This window comes from Rosa rugosa, chromosome 7, assembly GCF_958449725.1.
Source record: "Rosa rugosa chromosome 7, drRosRugo1.1, whole genome shotgun sequence".
Classification (NCBI taxonomy): domain Eukaryota; kingdom Viridiplantae; phylum Streptophyta; class Magnoliopsida; order Rosales; family Rosaceae; genus Rosa; species Rosa rugosa.
Genome location: NC_084826.1, coordinates 31,177,495 through 31,190,542, shown reverse-complemented (window position 1 = coordinate 31,190,542; position 13,048 = coordinate 31,177,495). Strand labels below are relative to the sequence as shown.

General features: G+C 37.8%; 1 long non-coding RNA gene across 1 annotated transcript; it reads right to left on the bottom strand.

Moving 5' to 3' along the window:
• Window positions 1-10,051: 10,051 nt before the first annotated feature.
• LOC133720530 (uncharacterized) lies at window positions 10,052-11,384 on the bottom strand. The gene is made up of 3 exons (XR_009851921.1): window positions 11,247-11,384; window positions 10,818-11,075; window positions 10,052-10,300 (listed from the first exon to the last, which is right to left on the bottom strand). It is a non-coding gene; the product is annotated as an uncharacterized LOC133720530 (long non-coding RNA).
• Between the last annotated feature and the right edge of the window lie 1,664 nt (window positions 11,385-13,048).

The window sequence follows — 13,048 nt, the reverse complement described above, 5'->3', positions numbered from 1 at the left end:
AGGAAAAGAAGGCAGCCCAGAAGCCCAAGCTCAGAGGCCTACTGCCAAGTCTGCACAAGGACCCATTGCCACGTCAGCATCGTGGCCCAAAGCAACGTCAGCATCGTGGCCCACAGCAACGTCAGCACAGGGACCCAATAACACGTCAACACAGGGACCCACTGACACGTCAGCACCGGACCTCACTGCCACGTCAGCACGGACCCCACTGCCACTTCAGCTCCGGCGACCGGTGACTTTTCTGGTGAGATTTTTTCCGGCCAAATTTTCCTGCGACCTATTTCAATGTATTTTTTACTAAAAGTTCTCATTTTTTGAGTTTTTATTCAATTTCTCTTCTTTTTCTCGGGCACTTGTAAACTCCCTTCTTCTACCCCCCTTTCTTCATCGTAAGGGAGACCTAATTAAGCCGAACTGTGGGGGTTCGTGCTCACTCCAAGTTTGGAGCTTGTTGAGATCTCCAAACTTAGGGGGGTGTATTCAATCCAGATTCTAAATGATTCTGATTGAATTTTTATAATCCGTGGATTTTCGTGGATTCTACAAAATCCGTGGATTGTTTTAATTCCACACGGATTTAAACAGATTTTAATGTATTGTATTAGCAAGATTTGTTTGGATTTCATAAGTGCATGGATTGTCCTTCTAACAATAATTGAATAAAGAACATAATAGAATACTATAATTTTTTGGACAAACATAATACAATAATTTGGGTAAAGCTATAGTATGTTAACATTTCTCATACATCAACTATTTTTACCACTTTAAGAACTCATGTTACCACTTTGAGGACTAATATTACTATTTTGAGGACTCATATGGTAAACTAAGAAAATTTACCACTTTAAGGACTCATGTTACCACTTTGAGGACTAATATTACTATTTTGAGAACTCATGTGGTAACTAAGAAAATTTACCACTTTAAGGACTCATGTTACCACTTTGAGGACTAATATTACTATTTTGAGGACTCAAATTACCACTTTTAAGGCAATTGTATGCATGTCATACGTTAACATTTTGTAGAATTTTCCTTCTTATGACTTGAAAAAAAAAAGTTCAATAACAATAAATTATGTATGTCAAAATAGATTAGGAAAAATGTAAAGACAACCAAAGGAATACATTATGAAAAATGCAAAGGCAATTAAAAATGTACATTAGAAAGCTGCATACTCATCCATTCCAACCTCATTATCATCATTACCTTCTTGTTCCCCGTCATCCATATGTTCCTCATTATTCTCATTCTCATTGTCTTGAGTATCATTGTTATTCTCTTGACTTCCATTATCATCATCATTTCGCGGTCTATCTTCCCACATAGCTTTAGCAATAGTAAGCCTCCAAGCATTAGCCTCCGCTCTTTGTCGTTGTAGACTTTGAGAAAGTAGTTCAAGATTCTCATCTTCCATATCTAGATAGGATGGAGATGATGAATCATTTTCTGGTTCAACAGGAAATTCATCCTCACGACATTCTTTGCCAAGAAAGTTGTGTAGTCCTGCACAAACTAACACCAATTCTACTTGTGTTTGATATGGGAATGGAGGTGCGGTTTTGAAAATTGTGAACCATGATTTAAAGATACCAAATATCCTCTCAATCACATTCCTCAATGACGCATGGCGAAGATTGAACAACTCGCTTGCATTTCGAGTAAGTGTTGGATCATAATTCATATACATATTTGTGCCCTAAAACATGGAAATTACTTGTTCTAAAGTCCAATTTAATGTTGACCAATCCAATTCCATTATTCCCCTAATCTTGTACTTTTGCTTAACCTTTGTGTTTATTTATATATATTTATTATGTTTTCCTTATCATGCTAGGAAATGATGGAGAAGCATGGAAATGTACTAAAAAGTCAACCTTAGCACATTTTCATACTTCGGCTAGGAGAAAGCGAGCTAGACAAGGAATGAGGGGCGACAGCCTGATCAAACGAACTTCAAATGAATTGAAACTTTCCATATCCATTCTAGACATCCTAAAGATAATTTCTTATGAAGAGTGAAAGAGCTATTTCGGAGTGGAAGCCCTTCAAAAGATCAGTCCAAGTTTCTGAATAAAAGACATAAACGGCAAAACAGGACATGTACTGATTCCGACAGAATTTCCGGCCAAACCACGATGAATTAAGCTCTGAAATTTTACCAGGATGATCTACACTCATGAAGGAACATTTGGTATGAAGAAGTCGAAGGCCAATTCCGAAGTCTCATTGGAGATTCAATTGAAGGAAGCTTCAGAAGCATAAAACAAAGTCAAAACATGGCAGTTTGGCCTAGAACCTTCTTTGGGCGGATTTCTTGTGCATTTTTGGAAGGTCTATGATGCTGAAATTATCAAGGAGAGCCCTAGAAGAATCCTACAAGAGTATGGCAAGATTAATCTATCAGATTATCTTTTGGATAATAGGCATCCTTTCTCTCCCATGCTTGTCACCTTGACTTGGGTGACCCAATGTGTGATGTCCCGTATCTCAATTTACCCGTTTACTAGTCATTTGGACGGTAAACGACAACTACTTTCACCTTTTACTTTGTTTCGATACTTTTAGTGGCCCTAAAAGTTGACTTTTGTTTGGGTCAAAATTTGAGAAAATGTTTTTCATGAAAGTCGTAGAGGACGTTAAACCGAGCGCGTGCATATGTGGTACGTAAAAATCGGAGTTGTAACGAAGAAGTTATAAGGGTTTTAGATTAGTGGCAGTTTTGTAATTTTGTGGAATTTATGTGTATAAATAGAAATTTGGACTTTCCATTTGGGGAAAGCCCCGAAAATTTCCAGTTTTCTTCCTCTCTCGCCGATGTAACTTCCCGGTGTCACCGCCGCCTCGTCCGGCCACCTATGGCCATGAAATTGGTGTCTATCTCTTCGTCTTGAAATAAGGTTTCTATCCATATATGCCTTTCACCCTATCATTCACCATAGATGACGAATCGAAGCCAAGAATATCACTGTAGCAGTTTGGAAGTTTCGTCGATTCCCGGCGATTCCGACCGTCTCCGGCCACCAAACCGGCATCGAAGGTGCGGTTTTTGCCAAGGAACATTTTGCCCCTAGCCTTGAGCCACGATTTGCAGTGTGGAGGTAGAATCGACGGTTTGAAGTTTGAGGTTACTATTCACAGTTCGGGTTCAATCTTTCCCTTAATTGTTGAGGTACTTCCGCTCATTTTCTAACTTGGTCACAGTTGAAAGAATTAATGGGTGTGTTGAGAAGGTGCTACTGCCAAATTTTGGTGGCCATCGGAGTTGGTGGCAGGGGCGGCGGCGCCACCACTGTGGGCGGCGGTAGCGGCGGCTAGGGTAGCTTTTTAATTTCATTTTCTGGCTAGTTAAATTCTATAATTATCATAGAGCTTATATATGAAGTTTGGTGAGGATTTGTGGAGTTATGAATCGGTTATAAATTTCTAAAGATTTGGATTTCGGTTAATGTTAATCGTGAATCCGATTGTCGGATTTCCTCCATAATTGTTATATAGTCTGAAATCGACGAGTGGGCAGTGTTGGTGAAGTTTGGTTGGATGTGGAAGAGGATTGGAGAAGTTGAGGTTATGGGTTTTGAGATTTAATTATTGATTATCGTAAAATTATTTTCCGTCCGGTAATTATTTATGTACGAATAATTGTGTACAGGGCGACGTACCGAGCTATTGCTCGATGAAGGAACTCGTACGCGTGAACGACTAAATAGTACTGTGAGTGGACTTTTGATTTTAATTGATGCATGCAAATTAATTTCAGCAAATTTTTATTTTATTGATTTATCAATTTAATTATCGAGCATTTTATTTTAGTTTGGATTATTAATTAATTTATTGGTTTGAACTTTTGAAATTAAGATTCATTATGCTCGATTTGAGAATTTTGATTTATGTGATATTTACCTTATTATTATTCCGTGATAATTTCCGGAAATTTCTTTTATCATTAATTATCAATTCTTGAGATTTCAAGAGAGATTCGGAATTGGTTTTGGGATTATATGATTATATGTTGGAAATATGATTTACGTGATTTTTCGACGATTTATCTTACTGAGATGATTTCCGGATTATATTTTATATTTAGTAGCTAATTTTGAGATATTCTGGAATATTTTTGGAAATGGGATTTTCTGAAAGAATTTGTGCTCGTACTAATTTCTAGATTTGGTTACGGATTTGAGAATATTTTGGCGTGCGGGGCCACGTCATTGGAATGGTTATTTTTCTCGTGAGAGATTGGGGAAGTCTTTTGAATTTTTCGGGATTTTTGAATGTTTTCTTCACCATACCGGGGTCTAATTACTAGTTCTCCTCCTCACTTACTTTGTGTTTGTGGGTGGCAGTCGAGGTAGATTATTCTCCTCCTCACGTGAGTGGTAGTCGAGGTCATTAGTCTCCTCCTCACACAATCTATGTGTGGGTGGCAGTTGAGGTTAGAGGTTCCTTTACCCGTATGGTGACATCTCTTCCCCATATCCTTTATTTGTTACTTGACTAGCGGGGCTAGTCCGATTCTCTTAACCAGCGGGGGCTGGTATGTTTTCACGAGACTCCGAGTGTTAAAGACATACGTTTTATAAACGTTGCATGCATCGAAGTTTTACGAATTTAATCTGTGGGAAAGTAATACAATTTCATTTCTTTTAAATTATATATTTAGTTATTTATTTTTGTCCACTCACGTTGACGTGTTTTTCAATTACTTTCCCCTGGGCCCTTCGGTTTCAGATGCCCAGTTTGCAGGCGAAATTAGTTGAGGTCGGACGTACATGGAGTTGAGGCATAGTCAACAGCATGGCTTCCGCGTTTTCCTTTGAATTAGGTCTTCCTTATCTACCATTTCTTTTAGAATTGCTCTGATTACCGGTGAGATTAATGTTATTCAAGTTGCGTGTTGTGTCATTTGAGTTTGATGATGTTGTGATTTGGGGAGCAGAGTAGCTCCAGGAGAATAAGGATGGGTGATTTAGAAGTGTAAATTTTCTTTCTACAGGTTTTGGGTTGTCCATTTTAGGGGAAGTTCTACCAAATTTTTGGAAGAATTTCTTCTAAGGTGGGCCCCGCAGGGCCACTTCGGATTTCAGGGTGAAATCTGGGGTGGGACCTGTCACAATGCCACTCCAACACTCTTCATTTTCATGCTTCCCATGCATAATAAAGAGAGCTAGCTGCTCCTCTCTTCTCCCTTAGCCATCTTTTCTACTCTACACTCTCATAGCTCATCATTACTTCCCTCTTTTTACTCCATCTCTTCCATACCATTTTCCCTTGTTTTTAGGATCTATTACCACTCTCATACTCCATCTCCATGCTTCTTACAATGCTTGAGCTGCTCCTTTTGCTTCCATTCATCATTTTACTCCTCTCTCTCTTCTCTATATAAGCATCCCTTCATCACACTCTTAAGGCATGACCCATTCCACCCCATTACATCTTCTTTCTCTCTTCATCTCCTTCACAAAACCTCCATCTCCACATCCCAAAATCCAAACCTATAATATCCATACTCCTCAACCTCCATCACTACCACTAAATTAAAAGTTGGCCAAAGGAGCATCATATCTTCATCACCATTTCATTCATCATCACCATTTCATTCATCATCACCGTCAAGAAGTTTATCATCCATCAATTCCACCATCAAGGAGGATTCAAGGAGCATTGAAAGAGGAAAACAAATGAGGAGCTAGCCATTGATTTGTCAAGCTTCAACTAGTTCATTCTTTCCTTAACTCTTTGATTTACCTTGATGTACTTTATAGATTTGATGCTAATTTGTATGATTATGAGTGAGTAGTTACTTTGTTAGGGCTAGGGTTGAAAGCCCTAGCCAAACTTGTATGAATTGATGTTTTAATTGACGTTTGATGTTATTTGTGATTTTCATCTTCATATGCTAATTCAAGAAGTGAATGCATTCATTCAAACTTAACTACTTTGGATGTGTTGTGTTTGTCATCTCATGAAAAAGTGTTTAGGGAGTAGTTAACCTTGAGCATTGATAGCATGATAGCATCCTCTATGTGCATGTGAAGGTTGTGAGTTAAAATCACCTAGATCTAAGATTGGTTTGCTTGCATGATTATCTAAACTCAAAGCTTTATGCATCTAGGAACAATGAATTGAGACTTAACCGGTAATAGGATTTGTTCTTAGGTAGTTAATTCTAGACATATCCGGTTGGAATTGATACCATTAAAGGAGTTTAAACCTTTGTAGTCTTATCCGGATGTAAAGAGGGTAATTGGGAAAATAGAATAGCATCACTTGTATTTGAACTTCAATACTTGCAAGGGAGGTTAGTGGTAGACAATCTAACCCCTAACTTTATCCATTATATTACTAGTTTAGTTTAGAGTAGTTTAGTTTACATTTGAGCATTTATTTTAATTTGGTTCACCACTCTATCCAACAAACAATTTAACTATCATCACAATGCACATACTCACCATGAGCCTAGATTTCCTTGTGAATTTAGGTTTGTGATTGTACATTTGCATATTCTAGCTCTCCTTAGGTTAACACCCTAGCTAGTGAAAGGAATCCAATCCTCGTGGGTTCGACAACCTTTCTTAAATTCATATAATATTACTTATACCCCTTATACTTGAGGGTAGCTATTTGGCTAACAGTAAGACACCCTTACTTCATTATTATATTTCTTGCACTTTCTTAATGTAATTCAGGTGTCTATCTTTTATATTTATCAAGTGTTCAGTATCATCTTCAATACTGTTTTTAATTAAAATAGGAGAAATGCATATTTAGTGCATAGCTGTTTCAAATTTTATATATATATATATATATATATATATATATATATATATATATATTTCAGGATTAATTTCAGTTTATCCCCCTGAGGTTTGGGGGTGTCATCATGTCACCCCCCTCTATTCTCAATTTTGAATTTTTACCCCCCAAACTTTCCAATTTCAATCAGCCATGTCCAATTTCTACTATTCCGTCCAAATTGGTGGACGTTAACTCTGACGATCGGACCCACTTTGAGGGTTAAAATGGTCATTTCAAGACAAAAAAAAAACTATAAAAAAAAAATTTATGTTTCTTCGTTTTTTTTTTTTTTTTTAGTTTTGTCTTCAACCTATACACCACGAGTTATAATAGGTTTATAAAAACAAAAAGATACTCTAGGTGGTTGAAAGCCGCTTGCTGGTCTACGATATTTGTGATATATCTCCGATAAAGTAAAGAATTTTAGGATATATCCCCGATAAAGTAAAGAATTTTAGGATATATCCCCAATAAAGTGAAGAAATATCTGTGTAAAATCATTTTTTACAGATATTTACAGATAAAGTGTAAAATCATTTTTTACAAATATTTACAGATAAAGTGTAAAATCATTTTTTTACAGATATTTCTTCACTTTATTGGGGATATATCCTAAAATTCTTCACTTTATCAGAGATATATCACAAATATCGTAGACCAGCGAGCGGCTTTCAACCACCTAGCCTCCTAGAGTATCTTTTTGTTTTTATAAACCTATTATAACTTGTGGTGTATAGGTTGAAAAAAAAAATAAATAAAACAAAGAAACAGAAGAAAAAAAAAACAAAAAAATAGAATTTATTATTATTTTTTTTATAGTTTTTTTTGTCTTGAAATGACCATTTTAACCTCAAAGTGGGTCCGATCGTCAGAGTTAACGTCCAATTTGGACGGAATAGTAGAAATTGGACACAGCTTATTGAAATTGGAAAGTTTGGGGGGTAAAAATTCAAAATTGAAAATAGAAGAGGTGACATGATGACACCCCCAAACCTCAGGGCGGTAAATTGAAATTAATCTTATATTTTAAATGGCATAATTCTATATCTATATATATATATATATATATATATATATATATATGGATTTAAATGGCATAATTCTAAAGCTACCGAGTGTATGCGCCAACAGTTGACCACCTCATTTGTGTGCACCCGATCACAAAAACAAGATCTGTATTGTTTTCAACAGCAACAACATATTTTTGGATGCAAACTAACCCTTGTCATTCTCATTGGTATAAATAAGGATAACTTTATTAGTTTCTAATGAGGACATCACTCTTTCTATAAGCTCAATAGTCTAATACAAAACCAAACATAAATTTCAGCCTAAAAAAGAAAAAGCCCCAAAAGAAGGCAAGTATAATATCAAACCAAATATGCAGAATCCAACACATAATACGCAATCTAGGTACATGAAATCCTTGAGCAAATCAAATAAAAACGTCCTTAATTTCAATGTCAAAAAGAAGAATAATATGTCTGCATAAACGTTCTAACCTGATCAAATTAATAACCAAAATCATTGCAATCAACATTGAACATGCGTATCAAAAATACATTTTTAACAAGTGATGATTTCCACAAGATTCACAGGTTGAGGTCAGCTCCAGGTCAGTTCGTCTTCTCAGGTCAGATCTTCTTCTCTCTTTGACGTCTTTTCATCTTCAGAGTGCGAGAGGAAAAAAAAAAAAAGGCGTTAAAATCTCACGTCTAGAGGGTGGATTTCTGATAGGGTTTGGTATTTATACCAAGCACCCTAGAATCCTACAAAATCAAGCATCTAATAAAATCTTTCAAAATCGTTGGGCTTTTGAATACCATCAGATTTAAAAGGACTTTTTAAAATCTTGATTGAATACCACAGGATTTTAAAGGACTTTTTAAAATCTTGATTGAATACCACAAGATTTTAAAGGACTCTTAAAATACAAAACAATCCTATAAACTCCTAATTGAATACACCCCCCTTAGAGTTTGTAGAGAATTTATGAGCGACCACTTACGTCATTGTTTCGATCTAATCCAATACCTCTTGGAATTAAATTTCTTGGAAGCGATTACGCTCAGAAATTCCTAATTTCTTGGAAGCGATTATGCTCAAAAATTCCTAATTTACATGTTTTCGTAGTAGCTTTTTCCTCTTCAAAACTAACCCTTTTTCTTGTTCTCTTTCAGGATGAGTAACCTAAACAAATTGGACTTTGCTCCATTGGGAACAACTGGCTCTGGATATCACAGGTGGGTTCGTGATGTCCGCCAGCATCTCAAGGCCGATGAAATCCTGGATATGATTCTCGAGCATAGTCAGGACGTGCTAACTGTTGAGCAAGCTCAAGCTTTGGAAACAAATAGAGCAGCCTTAGAGGCAAATAAGGTGAAAGCCATCATTCTAATGACTCGTCATATGGATGATTCACTCCAGTACGAGTGTATGAATGAAGAAGACCCCAGAAGGCTGTGGGTCTCATTCGAAGAAAGATTTGTGACAGAACCCGACCCAAGTTTCACCCCGAAACCCTGATATGAGCCTGTGGGGCCCACGTTAGGTAAAATCCTACCGAAAAATCGGCAGAACCTCCTCTAAAATGGGCTACCCAAAAATTTCAAACCTGGACATGCTTAACTAAATTCACACTCATAAATACATTCCAAGATTTACATTCCAAGTGTATATATTACATTCCGAAAGTACAAATGCCACCTTAACTTCAATACGATAATAGATTCTCAAGCATTAACATTCTCCAAATTGAAATGGTTATCAGAGCAGCTCTACATAATTAAGCCGATATCATACAAGGTAGGTTAAGTAATAACCTACAGTCAAAACCGAAGCGCTGATTCCTATGCCCCGAGTTCCTGGACGCGATCTCGGCAAATCTGAAATCTGGGCATTTGAAACCGAAGGGCCCAGGGGAAAACATTTAAAAACCGTTAGAGTGAGTGGACAAAACTAAAATAAGTTATGAAACCAATACTTGAATGCTTTCCCGTTTTGTAGTTAATAAAATCCGACATGCAGCGAGATTTATAAAACAATTCCAACTCATTTCTTTGAAAACCATCCTTTCATGAAAAAATCGTTCGATGACTAGAGAGGACTACTGTCTAGTCATCTCATGCCATCTGGAAGGGACTGCCGCCCAGATGACGCATCGGAGGGGACTGCCGACCGGAATATAGAAGGCGGTGATTAGAGGGGACTTGCCTACCAGATGACTTACCGGAGGGGACTGCCGACCAGACCATTACCTAGAGGGGACTGCCGACTAGGTAATGTACGCATGCGCCGAAAAATAGCCTCCTTGCCAACTCGTTTCTTTAAACTCTTTTCTTTCCACGAAAACCACGTTTATCCAAACAATAATCAAGTTATAAATTTAATGCCATGCTGAATGCATCATTTAAACAAAATAAAAGTCCACTCACAGGTGAGTCTCGCAGCTAATCCTGCTGCCTGCCCATGTCCTCCTCGCTCGAGGGCTCAGTACGTCCTGTAATAATTGGCAGGATATAATTAACCTCAATAAGGAATTAGTCTAAGAAACAAAGCTTAATCCCTCAAAAATTAATATTGTTTACTCATAAATTCTTCTAAAAAATCCCACTCTTCAATTTAGGATTTTAAATTCCCGAATATGGAATTTCCCCTTAACGATTCAACACCCTTGCTTAATCTTTAATCTTCACAAAGATTGTTTCGATAACTTAGCCAATTTAATTTCAATTCCTTAACCATAATTAACCACCAAATTATAAAAAAAAATTCCCTTTCCGAACTCTCCAAATTCTCTCTTAATTTTTCCTTTTCAATCCACAATCCCATCTCCAATTTCTCAACAAAATAATTCAATACCGAATTATCACCATTAGCATTTAACGAAGAGATTTAAACCATAAAATTTATAAACCATGTCCAACATCAAATTTTCAAGCAATTTCAATACCCAAACAACCTCAAGTCTAAAACATAACTCAAAGATTAAATTAATGGGTTTTGGAGGGACTGACCGAGCCTCCTCACCACCACCAGCAGCAGCGACACGTGGCTTCACATGCCACCACACCAACCCCCAAATCCGGCCAACCTAACAAGCTCAAAATCATCTCCACAACACACCCAACAATTTCTATACCTGCATCAACCAACAATTCCCAACGATTTGGCCGGAAAAATCAAAACAAAAACCAAGAATTCGTTAGTTACTGTTCATGCCAATGTTCACGTTCTCAAACACCTTCAATTCTTCCTCCATCGGCCGTGAGAAGCTGCAAGAGGTTAGGGATGAAGGTTAGCATCACCCCAGCACCCAAAACCCCAAAGAAATCCGGCCGGAAACCACCGGAAAACCGGAGATCGAATCAAATCTCCGATTTCCCATTTCTGGGAATTTCTCTTCGAATTTCCAAAATCAAAGCTACCCAAGGTGAAAAACTTACATGGATAGGGAGAGGAGGAGGAGAGGATCATTCCATGCCAAGCGGTACGTCCTGAGGTGGCCGGACGGAGACGAAATCACCGGAAAACCAGAAACGGCGAAAAGGAGAAGAAAATAGGAGGGGGGTCAGGTCTGTCCCGATTTGAAGCTGCTTTGACTTCTCTCTCCTCTTTCCCAAAATGGAAATTTATTTAAAACAACAACTATGAATAGTAACTTCCCCCTTTTGGTCACAAATTTCTCTATATAACTCCGATTTAAACAAACTACGTGTCCATAAACTCGATTTTTCGTATACTACGACATTCTCAAAGAATTTTCTTAACTCAACGGACAAAAGAAAAAGTCAACTTCTCGGTCAATAACGGTAACAATGTAACTAGTAAAAATTTTAAGGTACGGGGCATTACAATTTGGCAACGTCCGTGACTCCCTGCTTCCTGACATAGAAGTGTGATGGCATAGCCTCCGCTTCTGTGATTTCAAGTCAGTTCTTGACTACAACTCGGAAGCACTTCGCATTACATCCATAATGGAATTCTGTGGTAAAGAGATCACAGATGCGATGTTGATTGAGAAGACTCTCTCTACCTTCCCTGTCTCTGCATTGATAGTTGCTAATAACTATCGAATCGATGTTACTGCAGGACGGATCACAAGGTTTCATGAGCTCATTGGAGCTATGAATTTCGCTGAAAAGCATGAGAACATCCTTGTGAAGAACTATAATTCGAGATCTGTGGAAACAGAGCATATTTCGGAATCCAATTATAGTCGCGCCCCTAAGAGAGGGAGCCAAAAGCGAAACCCTAATCTTAGGGATACTTCTGGACGTTCTGGTCCTTATAATCTGTCAGGACCCACCCCGGAATTACCCTCCTAACTCCAAGATGGACCTGCGGGGCCCACCTTTCGGGAAAATTCGACAGAACTTCCCCTAAAAGTGGCAACCCTAAACCTGTTGAAAACACTTCTAAGTATAATAAATTTCTATGCTTGAAGCCACCCTGCTTCCTAGCAACAATCCGCAAATTCCAAATATAAACATCGTACTACACAAACATATCCACTTATATAATTTACAACCCAGCAAATCAAATCTTTCAACTTCCTCCAATATTATACAACTCCCATACACTCATAATTATACAAATGTATAAATCCAACCCTTTTAAGGTAATCAGAGCAATCTATAGAACACACTAGAAATATGATACATAAAGTAGGTTAATAAATAACCTACTGAGGATAGATGGCAAATGTGGTGCTAGCCTCCACTCCTAAGCCGGTCAGCAACGCTGCGATCTAGGCAATTGAAACCAAAGGGCCCAGGGGGAAAGTACATAAAAACGTTAGCGTGAGTGGACAAAATAAATAAGCATAACAGAAGAACAGTTTATACTTTTCCACAGATTTATATTTATAAAATCTCGATGCATGCAACGTTTATAAAAATGTATTTCTTTAAATTCAAAAACTCATGAAAAACGTACCAGCCCCGCTGGTTAAAAGAAATCGGACTAGCCCCGCTAGTCAGTAACGATAAAATATGGGGAAGAAATTTCACCATACGAAAGAAGGGAGCCTCCCAGGCTCGGGTCGGAGTGTCCCACACTCTGGAGCATCCCATGCTCTGCTCTTACTCACCCACAAACACATAGTAAGCAGGGAGGAGTACTAATAGGCTAGCTAGCAATAAAATATAGCGACCCAGGTATGGTGGGTAAAAACCATTCAAATTCAATAAATCCTTAAGGCTTCCCCATGTCCCATGAATAAAGAAAACAAGGGTACGATTCCCAA